The following is a 16,922-nucleotide window of genomic DNA, read 5'->3' as shown; positions in this document are numbered from 1 at the left end:
GAAACTATGCTTTGATTTATCTGGTTCCTACACCTATAAAGGCATGCATTGGAGCTTACAGAAAAATGCGTTTCTCTAAATCAAATGCTTGATTCATTCTTGCCTATTAAAATGTCATTGCCATTTTTCTCAACAGAGTTAAAAGTAACTCTTTGCAACATTTGTTACATTGGACTTGATAGTAAATCAAGGTGTAGGCCTATGAATTAATGAACGCCACTAACTKTAACGTTAGTTGTGGGACGCCATTGTTTTGGCTTTCAGAATAAATACTGTCAATATACTGTATTGACTGGTGGGGTAAATTGATGCCAAAGGCTAGTTCAACAAAGATGAGTGGTAAATACTTACCGTCAATAAAATGACCGAAAGTCTACTGGGGCCACGATCTTGCTTATTTATGAACCCAGTTTTCGGTTATGCGCGACAACGACAAATTAAATTATTCCCAATAGGATCGAGACCTAGAGATAATCCACATCACATGCCATACTGTTTTTCTTCATTTCGTCAACAAATGATCATTATTTTGTTTTCTTAGTGTTGTCGGTTGTTTTATTTCATCGCAAAATATCTGAGAATCCTCACTTCAACTGGTGTGTTTCAAGCTACCTGTCCACAGTGCTCTCTCTGCCTCTTCCTCRTATTTTCACTCCACCCCTTTTCAACGTCCACCTGTGCTACACTTGCCCAGCCACCCGCCTACACGTCACATTTAAAAAAAAAKAATGTATGACGTAAGTTATATAACAATAATATATTACGCATAATAATGTTGCGCAATCACACCACAACTACTACAATTATATAGGCATTTGCCTAATTATCATACATTCTCATGGCTCTTTTGAACAACTTGAATGCGCATTATGCATCAATTATAAATTAAGATAAATATGTTATATCATGTATGTTGTATCCCGTGTTCTCCTTTGCCTAAAACGTTAGTGATTCAACCTCCCTTTTATTTATATTTTCATGTGTGGACAAAGGGCCCTGAATGTGGACATTGTAAATTCTAAAGATTAAGTTGAAAAGCAGGTGACCATAGCATAAAGTGAATCATATTGCTGTTATATTCCATCAATAACAGCATCAGGGTACTTCTCTCCATCGATCTTTTGCTTGTTTTGTTTGAATGACGTCGAAACTTGCCAGCAGCAATGACTCAAGTACTGTAGAGAAACTATACTCTTTATCTCTCCCTCCCTGTTTACTGTGCATGTCTGCTCCTGCCTAGCCAGTCTGACTAGATTTTTGCCTCTCCCATGGCCTCCGATTTGAATGTGCACCCAGGCAGCAACAAAGTGGAGTGTCCCTTACATGCACTTCCTTGTACACACAACACAATAGAAAGGGAATGACGCTCAATTTAAAGGACAATCAAGAGTGGCGCTCAAAGAGTCTATTCTCATTTTAAAAAACAGTGGAAACTGGTTCTCTTTCATGACATTATCACATGGATATAAAATGACCGAAAGGGCTTCCGAGTGGCGCAGCGGTCTAAGGTATTGCATCACAGTGCTAGAGGTGTCACTGCAGACCCTGGGCTGTATCACAACCGGCCGTGATCAGGAGTCCCATAGGCCGCACAATTGGCCCAGCATCGTCCTGGTTAGGGTTTGGCCGGTGTAGGCCCATCATTGTAAATAAGAATTTGTTCTTAACTGACTTGCCTACTTAAATAAATAATATATATATATATACTGTTAATGTATGATTATGTATCAATAACGACTCATGTAAAAATCATTGTTATTGTGAAAAGAGATCATTGCTATATCAGATATTTTGTATTGGTTTTGTAGCAGTGACGCATTGCTCAATTACCATTCATTTACCAAGTGGATTGAGAAATATAATGACCTAATGATACCAAGTTGCGATGTGATATTCCGTTTCTAGAGAGGATGAGTATGTGGGAATAGTGGTAACCATAATTTTGTCTTTAAACGTATCTGTCACAGGGTTCAGAATGCAAATTCTTGAGCAAAAGGTTCTTAGTGTCAGCTTACAGCAGGGAAGCTCGTACTTTATGATGTGTGTGTGACCTGGAGGCTTGTGACATTTTTCTGTAGCCTTTTCTCACCTGACAATTGGGACCAGGATCCACCTCAGATGCTCCACAGATGAAAGGGGAAACCTTTTAGGGGTMAATTATCATAATCTTTAGATGCTCTTTGTTTCACAGGAAGCATGTTCATGGTGCTGTAACAGTCATGTGAGGAAAGTTGTCAGAATTTGCCTCAGACCTTCTACCCCTGAAGTGTTTATCAAAACATTAAGCAGGTGATCATTGAGCAGAGTTTGGAAATCAGCATAAAAAGGCAAAAGAGTGAAGGGTAATAACCCAGATTAGTCATTGGTGTGAGGTCAAACTTGTGATATTTTTTTTCTGCATCCTCATTTCACATTTTCTGCATATAAAATAATGTACAATTGGATGGTACTAGACAGCAGCACCAGTACAGGATCGTTCAAGATGTTGAGATTAAAAATACAACAGCACTCTCTGCTGTTGGTTTTTCAAACGGCGCTCTTTTCTTCTTCTGAGGCGCGCTTTCATGGCGTCATCGACGCGCGACAAAATACCTTTGAAAATAAAAGTCCCCGGAAGTGTTTTTTTTTGTTAGTACGTTTGCAATGTATAATGTTTCAGTGCTATGCAATTTGCTATTATATCTAAACCATGTTGAAACTAAGTTTACAGACAAATGTAATACTCTTYCGGGAGGATTTTGGTCTGGCGTTGATGTTTAGATAAATAAACCACACGTTGTGAACAAACGTCTTTGTGGAGTCAAAGAGACAGAGCAACATCCTCCTAATTCATGGATGTGATATGTCAGAATCCAAGGATGTTGTTTCTTTAGTGAATAGTGGTATTGAACTTGAATATGACAAGCAGAGACTGGTATTTTTCTGTGAGGATATTCATTCCTAAAGTAAACTTATGGCACAACAGTACATAAAGACATACTCAAAAGTAATGACATGCTAATGACAATAAGCTGCTTATCATTGAGTTCTGGCTGACTTTACAACATGTGCACAACAACAGTCGGATGTGTGAAATGTTGTGTGTTTCTTTTTAAAATCTTAAAATTTTCAGACTTTGAATCTCAAAAAGTAAAGTAAGCTTCATACCAGTTGAAGAGAGTGTGGAAGGTACTGCGTCTCGAAGGAAGAACATCTATCAGATACACCTTCTGCCTGAGAACAATGATGAATGGTGAGTCTTTCCATGTTATGATGTTTAATCTCAATGTCAGCTTCTTCACCTAGCCTTCCATCAATCCAGTCATGCATGGACACATTGGACAGTGTCTACATTGATTTGCCCTGTAACACCTCCTGCGGCCTGATGACTGGTTCAGTGACGGGGGGGGCCTACCCCTAACTGGTTGAGGAGCTCCTGCCCAAACTGGTAAGCTGGGCCACAGAGAGTAAGACCAGTTTGTTCAGGAGCACCCTGTCCCTGCTGCCTGTAGAGAAGTACAACATCATGTACTAACAGCTGAAGGACAAGTACAAGGAGATGGTCAATGGTCAAGGTCTGGTCTTTCGTAGTGTAGCCTCACAGATCAAATACTTTGTAGCAGTGGYTTGTTGTTGTTGAAGTTGTTTTCATGTTAATGTCCCAACATACTGTAATATTTGTCTTTGTTTAGGTTTGGCCTGAAGTAACGGACCCTGAGAAGTTTGTCTTTGAAGATTTTGCCTTCGCTACATATCTTTTGATAGGCCTCCTCAGTATATGGCCAGAATGCTAATATGTGTGAAATGACAGCTCTTATGACAATAACGCCATTGTTCTATCAATGCACAGGCGAGGAGCTAGCAGAGAAGGGTCTGACGGTCAAACAGTCCTTTGTGGATCTTGGTTATGGAAATGGTCTATGTATGATAAACACTACACTAGGTTGCCAGAACACAGTTACATAAAACAACCTGATATGCCCTGGTGCTGAATAATAACACCTGGACACCTGTGGAAAACTGACCTTTGTTGCCGATCTCTTTTAGTTCACAAATGTCCACTGGACGCTTAATCCATGACACGGTGTAGCTGGTGTGTCGTAAGAAGCTTTAGGTTGCGTCCCATTTGGCACTGTATTCCCTTTATAGTGCACTACATTTGACAAGGGCCCGTAAATGAACGGCAAACAAAAAACATTGATTTCAAAGTTTTCTTACATAAACATTTGTTTTACTCCCTCTTTCTCCCCAATTTTGATCTTGTCTCATCGCTGTAACTCCCCAACGGGCTCGAAAGAGAGAGAGGCAAAGATCGAGTTATGCGTCCTCCAAAACATGACCCGACAAACCRCGCTTCTTAACCAGCTGCACCCGGCCCGCCACAAGGAGTCGCTAGAGCGTGATGAGCCAAGTAAGTTATGTAGGGTATGTAAACATTATATAAAGTTGAATTGTTTAAAGTGACTAGTGATACATTTATTACATCCAATTTTTTATTATTAAGTGGCTAGAGATTTGAGTCAGTATGTTGGCAGCAGCCACTCAATGTTAGTGGTGGCTGTTTTACAGTCTGATGGCTTTGAGATCGAGAGACTGAAAAACAGCTTCTGTCCCAGCTTTGATGCACCTGTACTGACCTCGCCTTCTGGATGATAGCGGGGTGAACAGGCAGTGGCTCGGGTGGTTGTTGTCCTTGATTATCTTTTTGGCCTTCCTGTGACATTGGGTGGTGTACCTTCACTTTGAAAAAATCTAATTTGGTTATTGAACTACTGTAAGTGAAGTGGATTTACACCTGGTAACGGAATTTCATCATGGGTCCCTGATCTTTAATACACAGAAATKGATCATTATGGATGTGAGTGTCATTATCTTCATGGTGATGTATCCTAAATAGGTACACAAAGGTAGAAATAGGCAATATTTTCCTTTGCATAAATGCGTATTATTCTACACACTATTTTAACGAGCTCCCCTWCCAAACAAGATCACATTTGGTTGGTCCGCACCGGACTAAATCTGAACCACTAATAGACGCCTATGTTTCACAAGTTCTGACATCAAGGTACAGCACAGTACAGTAAAGTATAGTCAAGTAGAGTAGAGTACAGTACATTAGTGTACTCAACTCTAGTGTACTCTAGTGTGTACTGTACACTACTCTACTTTACAGTACAGGACTGTATTGTACTAAATTATATTCTACTTTTAGTGAACTATACTCAAATTTTCTTTACTGTGCTGCACTGTATTGTACTAGAGCTGGGACGATAAACCGAAAATGATTGACACCAACCGATCACTTATCGCAGCCATTTTGCTGATACCGTTCATTACGATAAGTAGCCTATACTAAAGAAATGTGAAGTTTGAAATGAAATACAATTGACAATTGATGGCTGCAAACATCAAACCAGTAGTAGTACTTTAAAGGATAATAAAAAAATGGCAATTTGTCACAAAATTGATTTTTGTCCATATCACCCAGCTCTATACTGTACTGAACTATTCTTTTATTTACGGTACTGTGCTCTACTGTACTATACTGTCCAAACTTGTGGAACAGATGTCTATGATTGGTTCAGACCAAATCTGAACCAATCATGGAAGTCTATATTTGTGCCAAATGAAGACCGGTCCAGACGTCTGTGCATGTTGAAATCAGGGCTGGTCCGGACCAGACAAAATTACGTCTATGGTTGTTGAAATCAAGGCCAGTTCAGACTGACCAAATTTCAAATACTTTTTAACATCCTGGGATGTCAGTTGTCGATTGGTGCTCAGTGGATGTTGGTTACAGTAAATGGAAAGAGAGGGGGCTCATGGGTWGGTGACCTGTAAGAACTGAGATATGTGATATTAATTGGAGAGAAGAGTGAGAGGGAGGTGTAGTCCAGACCTTTCGCACTCTTGCTTTGACCACCACAAAGAGGAAGACCCAACTGTGGTTTGTAACTACTATGATTTCCCATTGGAACCAAGTCAGTTGCAGAAATTCTGTTACCGATTCTTCTGAAATTCTGTTGACGATTTGGTAACAGGATTTCAAATTTCTCACGTCCATTCCCGCTCACGATGTCGCTGGTTTACYAACTTCCGGGCCTTGCGTCCATTACGCACACCTGGCAACCATTATTACGCACACCTGCGCCCCATCAGTCACACCTGGAATTCATTACCACCTTGATTACTTATAATTTATCGTTCTGTCAGCCGTCAGGTAGTATTGTTTATATTTCCCTGTTTTTTGTCTCTTTTATAATGTTCGTTATTATTAAGCTCACTGCACTTGTTTCCTGACTCCCTGCGTCTACATTAATTTTAATAATTCAAACAAAATTGATTTCAGTAAAAACATTAACTAATTGATAGGTCTACCTTTACTTGTTACTTCTGTGAACTTTCATTATCCTCCCTCATGAGGGAGAGAAATTACAATATCTTAAAGATAAGTGGACTTTTGATAATGGAATTTCAAAGCACAAGGCAATGTTTCKTAAAGGCAAAAAAATTCTGCWAAACTAAATGTATTTATTAGTTGGCAGGTGTATTTACTTCATGTTTTGGTGTATTTTTAATACCTTTTAAGACTTTCTGATAGATGTTGTGAAAGACCCCTTTTCCATCTGTTTGTCAAGAAATCAGTCTTAGCTTATTCAGAATTTGTTGTTAAAATGTGTATATATACACCTTTATATATAAAATGTTTTAACTCTTAGCTTTCATTTAACATGCTCCTATGAACTTCACATGTTGGTGCTCATGGCTTGGAATTGACCATAGTGCACTATATAGGGAATAGGGTGCCATTTGGGATGCAGCCTTAATCCGCGCCAATTTCATGCCAGTGTTCTATTCAATCAGTGATGTGATTTAACGTCTAATCAAAACGCTGGATAGCCATGATTGAAATGACACACTGGGGGTAGGTGAATAGTGTCTTTGTGTACCCAACGTTCAGTTCTGCCCGCTGATGAAGTGATTAGGGACTGACTGACCGTCATACCTGCTTGTGTTTCAGCACCCTGGAAAGGGCATCGATGTGAGGAAACGGAAGATCTGGAATATGTACGGCCCATGAACCCATCTAGAGGTGAGGAAGGGCTAAATGAAACACTTTTTTTCAGCTTTGATCAGTTCGCGCTTGTTACTTTAGAGGGTGTATATCCTGCATGAGCCTCATAATACCCTTTAATAGACCCCAAGATCAACTTCATTTTGAGGGCTTTGTGGATATTTGGAATTCCATTTTTTTAAGAAACCAAAACTATTGCACTATTTTAAATGTTTGTGAATACCAAATTAATTCAGATGTGTACAGTAGGTATTATAGCGGTAATATATTAACTATTTCGTTCACCTTTTCAAATGAAGTAAGGCTACATGTGACTGTCATAAGTCTAAACCCCCATAGATATACGTGGGGTTGCCGGGAACCAGTGCTCTGCTGTGCTTTACTTTTTCCCTGCCGCACCCCTTCACTGTTTCATCTGAAGACATGCTGCTCTCTTTCCCTTTACTGTAACCAACATCCTCACCCACTGGGCAACAACCGTCATCGGACGTTGAAAAGTAGTTGAAATTTAGTCAGTCTGCCCTAGCCTTGATTTCAACATCTACGGATCCAATTTTTTAGTCCGGTCTGGACCAGCCTCGATTTCAATTAGGGCCCAGGACCTTAATATAACATCGATACAACACCCTATTTTCTACATAGTGCACTACTTTTGATCAGACCCCTATGGGCCCTGGTCAAAAGTAGTGCACTACAAAGGGAATACCGGGCCATTTGGGACATAGCCTGAGAGAAAAGGGAGTTTTGCTAAATTAGGGCCTCAAAAGAACTTGTTCTCTCAGACATTACATCTCAGGTGTCAGAGCTGTGAAGTCAATTAAACTCAGTCCAACATGCTGTCATGAGAGAATTTTGCCACCTCAGTTTCCCAACGTCGTATAAATGACAATCTCATCTTCTCTCTTTGGCATACGGGAGTGGAGTTCCACCTTATGTTCCCCGTGTTGTTGTTTTTTACATCATTATAGTTATTGACTACAGTCGCGAGGATAGCCCATGTGTTTATTATATCAGACCCATAAGTCTGGACAGTGGGCACCCCATTGTGATTTCCCTGCTGTGGAAAAGCTATTACCCTCTTACCAACAAATGACAGCACAATACCTGTCAATCAATTACCAAGGGCCCTCCACTCTAGATTATCAACTTCAAAACTGTTCTGTTGATTGTGTTTAACATGGCCTACTTAGCTTACATAGAGATTGTTACAGTACTGCACCACATTATGCAACATATTCAAGACACTCAACCTTTGTTTTGTTTGCAGCTAGGGATAGTATGCCAAGGTACGTGTGGGCATTTGTCAGGAATCTTGCCCTGGAGGCAGCTCTGCAAAGTGGTCACTAGCTGGCACAGGCACAAATTCATAAAATCTGATTTTAAACCTAACCTTAACCACATTGCCAACACTAACCTTTGATATAGACAATTTTGACTTTGCAGCTGACCCATCTAGCAGAAATGTCTCAGTTCTGCCTCCCGGGCAAGATTCAGGAGAAACGTCATCCTGCGGGGTCCCAGGACCTTAATATCAAATCACATTTTATTTGTCACAGGTAGACCTTACAGGGAAATGCTTATTTATAAGCCCTTAACCAACAATGCAGTTCAAGAAAAAGAGTTAAGAAAATATTTACAGAATAAACTAAAGTAAAACATTAAATGTAACACAATAACGAGGCTATATACTGGGTACCGAGTCAATGTGTGGGGGTACAGGTTAGTCAAGGTAGTGGTAAAATGACTACATAGATGAACAGCGAGTAGCATCAGTGAAATAAAGGGGGTGTTATGCACGCCTCTATGGAGGGGAACGCAACACCCTGCTACAACTCAACTCCCCGTGAAGTGAAAGAGGTATGGGACCGTAGGTGTGAGAAAGGACGACAAAAGGCAGAATTGACCGTTTACTAGGATTTTATTCCTTTACACGGTAATATGGGGAAAAGGGGCTGGACGGAACCAAAGCAAAGAAAGTAAATGTCAAAGCCCCCCCCTCTCCTATCTAACCTGCCTACCCACTACTTACCTAACACCACCTGGTGCACTAACCAAAATACAGGGGGTGGTCCGCCCAGGTCTTACCTAGTGTGCCTAGACATTGAATATACTACGGGTATATGTATGCCCGCGGGCCTCTTGCCTAAGCACTCCMTAGGTGCCTTCCCCTTCCCCCCTGGGAACAAATGAAACAGAATATTATTAACAATTTCACAAACACAGGACATCAATTAGGCTCTGTCTGACTGAGCAACAAACTCACACAGAATATATCAACTGCTCCCAGCAACAACTAACACAGTAAATTACCCACAGCCATCAGCCTCCTGTCTCAGCAAATATCTCTCACAATCAATCTCTCTGCAATCTCTATCACAATCAATCTCTCTCTCCATTCCTCAGCCTGCAATGATCTAAGCCTGCCTATGATCTCCCTGCAATCTCTATCACAATCAATCTCGCTCTGCATTCCTCAACCTGCAAATCTCTCTCACAATCACCTCAGCCTGCAATGATCTAAGCCTGCCTATGATCTCTCTCTTCTGACCAACAGAACACTGGCTTTTATAGCTTCAGAAGGCATTGGTAATTGGAGACAGCTGCGTCCTGACGAGGGGGCGGGGTCAGCTCTCCAATCATCAATTGGGGCCGACCAATCAGCTGCTTGGGGAGAATTTCAGGAATCTCCTGAAACACACACACTCAAATACAAACTACAACACAGAAACTGGGGAACGTAACAGGGGGGGTGGGGTGTCAATATAAATAGTCTGGGTTTCCATGTGATTAATTGTTCAGCAGTCTTATGGCTTGGGGATAGAAGATGTTAAGCAGCCTTTTGGACCTAGACTTGGCGCTCCGGTACCACCTGCCGTGCGGTAATAGAGAGTCTGACTTGGGTGACTGGAGTCTTTGACCATTTTTTGGGCCTTCCTCTGACACCACCTAGTTTATAGGTCCTGGATGGCAGGAAGCTTTGCCCCAGTGATGTAATATAATATCACTATAACATTTACAGCTGCCCTTTAGAGATGAATGGGATAACTGGGGCTATTGACAATGTGGAATTAGTCTGGACCTGGACTGGCCCCCTAGACTGTTATTAATGGATTGTCCATAGATACTGTGTTTGTGTACTGCTGTGARCACAAGGTTGATTGCACGTTAACATTTATTTAGTGACTAAGAGGAAACGGAGATACTGTATTTGTTTGTTGTTGCCTCCGTTTTAGCCAATATACTAAAATAGGGAATCCTAAGCAGAACTGAAATCTAAAAATACAATGCTAAAATGTCACAATACCGGTAAAAATGTAGGCACAAAACCTTTCATCCGACCATAGTGTTTGCACGCAATTAGTAGGCTAGTCGACTAGAAGAGTGAATTACACGGAATGAGATTGTGGAAATTATTGCATCGTATGGTTCTTGTGTTCCTTTCAAACTTACATGAGGCAATTGTTTAGCTAGGGACTCGCTGTACCTTTAACTAAAGGCTTGGGGTTCTGTCAGGATCTGCGCCCTGTCCGTTCTGGTGTCCTTATCCTCGGTGATATAATATGATGGGTGTCWAGACTAGAACATGGTGATGGGATAGGATGTGTTTAGACTAGAACATGGTGATGGGATATGATGTGTCTAGACTAGAACATGGTGATGGGATATGATGGTGTCTAGACTAGAACATGGTGATGGGATATGATGGTGTCTAGACTAGAACATGGTGATGGGATAATGAATGGTGTCTAGACTAAGAAAAAAAACCATAGGTTTGAATTTGGGATAATGATGGTGTCTAGACTAGAACATGGTGATGGGATATGATGTGTCTAGACTAGAACATGGTGATGGGATATGATGTGTCTAGACTAGAACATGGTGATGGGATATGATGGTGTCTAGACTAGAACATGGTGCTGGGATATGATGGTGTCTAGACTAGAACATGGTGATGGGATATGATGGTGTCTAGACTAGAACATGGTGATGGGATATGATGTGTCTAGACTAGAACATGGAAGTGGTCTCCAACTCCTGAAAGGGCTTTCCTTGTTGTCATTTTATCTAGTTTCCCTAGTTCACAGGTTTAGGCGAAAATCATTTATTTACTTGTTTACTTTTGTTGTGTTGTATAAGACCAGTTATTTAATTAGGCCCTACATGGCAATAGGCACAAAATGTTGGTTTAAATTAAATACAAATAAAATGAATTTGTAACCTCATCTGACTCATTATTTCAGATCACCCTTCCTTATACCCACCCTGACACTAAATGAGCTGGGATAACAATATCAAGATGTTATCCTCCTTCAATATTAAAAGTTGGCAACAGAGTTCTTTAGCGACAGAGAGCGGCTGGGTGTGTCACAAGTCATTTGTCATTTAAAAAATGAATGATTCAAAAATCTAATTACGGTCGTTGGTGGTGCGTCTCTCTGATCTAAAGAAGCCTCTTGTGCTTTTGGGGAGGGGGGGTTCTATTCCAGGAAATTGCAATCACTCCCAGTGATGGCTTCTTATTCCTGGACACAGACTGGCTGATTGGAAACCACTCGGAGGAGCTCTCGCCGTGGATCCCCGTAATAGCGGCCAGGCAAGTCATCAACAGACACAATTTGGCTTAGCCGCCTCAAGTGGCAGCTGATCTATTGAATTTGAAATCATGTTACTTTCATGAGTTGGGTTGGTTTGGGGAGAGGGGGATTGGAGGTGTGTTGATGTGTGAAGCGACTTGTTTGATGCGGCGGCCATCTGATGGCGATGTTGAGCTTGGCTCTTGAAGTTAGTCTCTCTGGTTTGAACGCTCCAACAGTACTTAACGATGCCTCATAGCTCCATAGGCTTTAAATTGTCTTCATTTTTCTTACACCCAACTTTGAGTAAGTTGTGCCTAATTCAGTTGTTCCTACAGTATGTTCTCACCTCTATGATGTCTGCTACCTCTGCTTTGCCAGGGTTCTCTAAGACTAAACCAGGGAAATAAAGGTTGGTTTTGATGTGTCATTTCTGTCACTTTCCTCACACTTTAGGTCATCCTCCGGCCGGTACATTGTTCTGCTGTTTCTTTGACTTCTATGGGAAGAACCAGCGAAGACAGTTTCAGAAGTCCCAGTATAAGGAATACATTGACTTCATCTCTGAGATCAGCACAGCCTGTGGGTTCAACACTGCCTGAGAATCCCCTCCACAAAGCGGATATGCTAATGGAGCGGCAGGTAGCCTAGTGGTTCGAGGGTTGGGCTAGTAAACGAAAGGTTGCTGGATCGAATCCCAGCGCTGACAAGGTAAAAATCTGTCTTTCTGCCCCTGAACAAGGCAGTTAACCCACTGTTCACTGCTAGGCTGTCATTGTGAATAAGAATGTGTTCTTAACTGACTTGCCTAGTTAAATAAAGGTTAAATAAATAAAAAATAACACCCACACTTGAAGACATGGTAGAGCATGATTCTTGCAACGTCAGGGTTCGATTCCCATTGGGAAAATGTATGCACTCTGGATAAGAGCGTCTACTAAGACTAAAAATACAAAAATAATAATAAAAAATACAAATAAATTAAAAAACATACAGAATATGCTAACATAAGCCAGTCATATTGTTTTAATCTAACCCCTTACTCTGCAGGTGTGTCTGGTAGGAAAGTCAAGGAGCTACCAGCTGTCGGACGAGCGGAGAGCCAAGTATATACAGGGTCGTCAGATCTGCTCCGGGGTCACAGTACAAGGGTCAAACGTCGAGGGGGAAGCTGACACTGACAGGTCCCATGGGAACAACTGGGGAGCTGGGTTCCAGCCCCGAGAGAGGATTGAGACTGTGCGGAATTGCGCCGCCCTCCCCCCGGGATTTTGTAGTCTTACCAACACTCTGCTTGGGTCGACCAAGGACAAAGGCGGGGATGTCCCTGATGCCTGGAACACTGGAGGTAAGAGAATGGGACTTAATAACTAAGCTGTCAATCAAATCACATGGTAATCTCTCCTTCAAAACATTGAGCTGTCATTGAGGTCATATTAGGTTTAGGAATAAAGAACAAAAAGTACATATCTGCTCTGTGGTTCATTACTATAATGGAGTATATTGGGTTTATGTACACTACATGGTGTGTAGTTGACTCGGTGGAATTCAGGAACGTTAAGGTCATGATAGGACCCTTATGTCCTTCTCGCCTACCTCTCCCTGTCTATCTCTCTCTCTCTCAGCACCAATAGGAAGGCCCCTGGTGGTGCAGTGCGACCCTGCTTTGAACCCTGGAAGTGTTTCATCCTCTGCCAGCTACATCCTGTACTACACACACTGCCCCCATCTCTCCTTTATCAACCCCCTGCAGATGATCCCCTCCCCTCATCCTACACACACACACACACACACACACACACACACACACACACACACACACACACAACACACCACACCACACCACACACACACACACACACACACACACACCTGCACCGAGGTACGACAGATGAGATAAGGGATGAAGTGTACTCTGATTAATACAGAAGAATCTCTTTCAGGACTGTAATAGAGAGAGTGACAGAAAGGTAGAGTAGGGAGGGAATGAAAAAGAGGATGGAGAGACAGAGCGCCTGTAACCCGGGATAGAGATGAATGGATGAATAATGCATTCTGATCCATCTTTTATGGATGACTCTGTATTTGTGTTCTCCTATGGTGCTGCTCTGAAAAGAGGGAGGGTAAGTGGGGAGGGGGGGGGGGGGGGCTGGGACACTGACAGCGGCTAGCCTGCGAATTTCACTGTCTCTCTCTCAATAGATGTGACAATCAATGGACAAGCTAAACAATTGCCTCATGCAAGTTTGAAAGGAACACAAGATGCAATAATTTCCACAATCAGACTGTGTAATTCATTCTTCTAGTCGACTAGCCTAATAATTGTGTGCAAACACTGTATGGTCGGATGAAAGGTTTTGTGCCTACATTTTTACCGGTATTGTGACATTTTTGTATTGTATTTTTAGATGGCAGTAATGCTTAGTATTCATTATTTTAGTATACGGGCTAAAACGGATGCAACAAACAAATACAGTATCTCTGTTTCCTCTTAGTCACTAAATAAATGTTAACGTGCAATCGACCTCGTGCTCACAGCAGTACACAAACACAGTATCTATGGACAATCCATTAATAACAGTCTAGGAGGCCAGTCCAGGTCCATACTAATTCCACATTGTCAATAGCCCCAGTTATCCCATTCATCTCAATTAGCAGTGTAGGCTATGGTCTCAAGTGCAGCTGTAAACGTTGTAATGATGTTATAGTAGGGTCCTGGGCCCCCGTAGATTGAAGTTTGTCCTGAATCTTGCCCTGGAGGCAGAACTGAGCCATTTCCGCTAGATGGACCAGCTGCAAAGTCAAAATTGTCTATATCATAAAGGTTAGTGTTGGCAATGTGGTTAAGGTTAGGTTTAAAATCAGATTTTATGAATTTGTGCCTGTGCCAGCTAGTGACCACTTTGCAGAGCTTCCTCCAGGGCAAGATTCCTGACAAATACCAACCTGCTGTCAGCTGCTCATTGTTCACATGTACCTTGGCATACTATCCCTAGCTGCAAACAAAACAAAGGTTAAGTGTCTTGAATATGTTGCATAATGTGGTGCAGTACTGTAACAATCTCTATGTAAGCTAAGTAGGCCATGTTAAACACTTTTATACAAAATCAACAGAACAGTTTTGAAGTTGATAATCTARAGTGGAGAGCCCTTGGTRATTGATTGACAGGTATTGTGCTGTCATTTGTTGGTAAGAGGGTAATAGCTTTTCCACAGCAGGGAAATCACAATGGGGTGCCCACTGTCCAGACTTATGGGTCTGATATAATAAACACATGGGCTATCCTCGCGACTGTAGTCWATAACTATAATGATGTAAAAAAACAACAACACGGGGAACATAAGGTGGAACTCCACTCCCGTATGCCAAAGAGAGAAGATGAGATTGTCATTTATACGAACCAAAGGTCAAAACAGATTGAATTCTCCATGTAGAAGGGAAAGTAAAGCCAGAAATACCTTAATCTCCATGAAATGGAACTTAAAGGTTGGCTAGCTGCTCTGCTGCGAACTCCACTGGGAATTCATATCTTGGCTTACAAATATTGTGGAAACACAAAAATAGTTTTTGGCCATGCATACCCATTATCTAAGGCAGCCTGGGGAATGGGTTAATTTTAATACCTCCCTCTCTCCTAACTCGTTGGTATCTGAAATTACGCTGGGGAACTGAGGTGGTGAAATGTTCTCTTATGATAGCATGTTGGACTGAGTTTAATTGACTTCACAGCTCTGACTGTCTGACACCTGAGATGAACTTTCTGAGAGAACAAGTTCTTTTTTGAGGCTCTAATTTAGCACAACTCCCTTATCTCTCAGGCTGTGTCCCAAATGGCACTGTATTCCATTTGTAGTGCCCTACTTTTGACCAGGGCCCCAATTTGGCTTTGGTCAAAAGTAGTGCACTATGTAGGAAATATGGTGCCATTTGGGACGCAAGCTGTGCCATCCCAAAAGTCTCTCCAGTCACTTACATTTCATCCTTCTTCTACTACTCCATTCTTGAACCCTGAACCACCTTCTCCTTTTTTATTCCAAATGCACTCTCTCACTCTCTCCTCTTCAGGCAGTCTGTCAGGGAGAGAGGTAGCTGAGCTGTTGGAGTAGGAGACTCTACAGGTCTTAAAGGAGTGTGGAGGTCTGTACACCCTGCTCAAGAACAACCACCAGGTCTTCAGAGGTACGTGCAGTACAAACTCAGCATCCAGACTAGTGTTGGAAAATGATGACAACTTTCCCAGGATTTTCAGTAGTCCCGGTTGGAAGACGACTGGAATCGGGTAGGAATACGCAGGAAATCCTCCCACCAAAATTTCAGGAGAACCTGAGAGTTTTGGGAATGTTACTAGAATGTTTTTACCCTAATCCAGACATTATCTCAACAAAGCTCTGAGCTCCATATATGGCTATAACCAGAGATGATATAGGTCAAATTCTAATCAGAGATGATATAGATCCAATTCTAATCAGAGATGATATAGATCCAATTCTAACCAGAGATGATATAGATCCAGTTCTAACCTGAGATGATATAGATCCAGTTCTAACCAGAGATGATATAGATCCAGTTCCAACCAGCGATGATATAGATCCAGTTCCAACCAGAGATGATATAGATCCAGTTCCAACCAGAGATGATATATGGTTCCATGTAGTGATCTGGTAAGTATCCCATTTTGGCACCAAACATGTGAAAATAACATTATTTGCATTCTCACATGAAGGTTAATTATCTTGGAACGTTTGGTGTGAACATGATGACTATTTCGTTTGCTGCACTCTATATCAATGGTTCTGGCACTGGGTCTAACTACATGAATCATACTGAAGCAATTCAGGGATTATTGGAATGTCACACATTCAGATAAGAATGCTTGAAAAAGTAGATGGAATCTTCCCCACTCTCAGCTTGAAGGAATTTTAATTTGGCAGTCTCTCAAAGCTTGCCTAAACTCTCGAAACTGGTCTAGACCTATTAGTAATATTAAAAGGTTTGTATTAAACCCCCCTCCTCTCTCTCTTCCAGTAAAGGCGGTATGGTCCATATCCGGAACTGGCGGGTACAGACCCAGAGACCCAGAAGGCTGCAAGGTACCAGGACTGATGCTAAGCGGAAGCCCCTACTCTCTGGTGTCCTGAAGATCCGGGCCTGCTGGTTCAATGCCCACCACCCCCACGGATGCCCCCTGCCGGCCGAGGAGTGTGACTTTGCCCGTTGAGCCGACGACCTCCAACCTTCCACCAGACTACTCAAGAAACTGAAGAACTCAAATTAAAACGCTCGATTCAGTTTA

At 41.8% G+C, this 16,922-nt stretch overlaps 1 protein-coding gene and 1 pseudogene across 3 annotated transcripts in view; one reads left to right on the top strand and one right to left on the bottom strand.

The window, feature by feature from the left end:
- LOC111954829 (activated CDC42 kinase 1) overlaps nucleotides 1–4,023 on the bottom strand; it is a 19,563-nt gene extending 15,540 nt beyond the window's left edge. For 2 of the 3 annotated variants that reach the window (XM_070436102.1, XM_023974739.2), the window contains exon 1: nucleotides 352–652. The gene's annotated coding sequence lies outside the window, so the exon portion shown is untranslated. Of the gene's footprint in view, nucleotides 1–351; nucleotides 653–3,147; nucleotides 3,214–4,004 lie in introns of those variants that run through there. The other variant, XM_070436103.1, reaches the window with a different exon arrangement.
- Nucleotides 1–16,922, top strand: part of LOC111980791 (probable tRNA (uracil-O(2)-)-methyltransferase) — a 19,422-nt pseudogene extending 2,500 nt beyond the window's left edge.

This window comes from Salvelinus sp. IW2-2015, linkage group LG3 (genome assembly GCF_002910315.2).
Source record: "Salvelinus sp. IW2-2015 linkage group LG3, ASM291031v2, whole genome shotgun sequence".
In the NCBI taxonomy this organism is placed as follows: Eukaryota; Metazoa; Chordata; class Actinopteri; order Salmoniformes; family Salmonidae; genus Salvelinus; species Salvelinus sp. IW2-2015.
The sequence above is the reverse complement of the archived record's forward strand: the minus strand, read 5'-3'. Positions and strand labels throughout refer to the sequence as shown.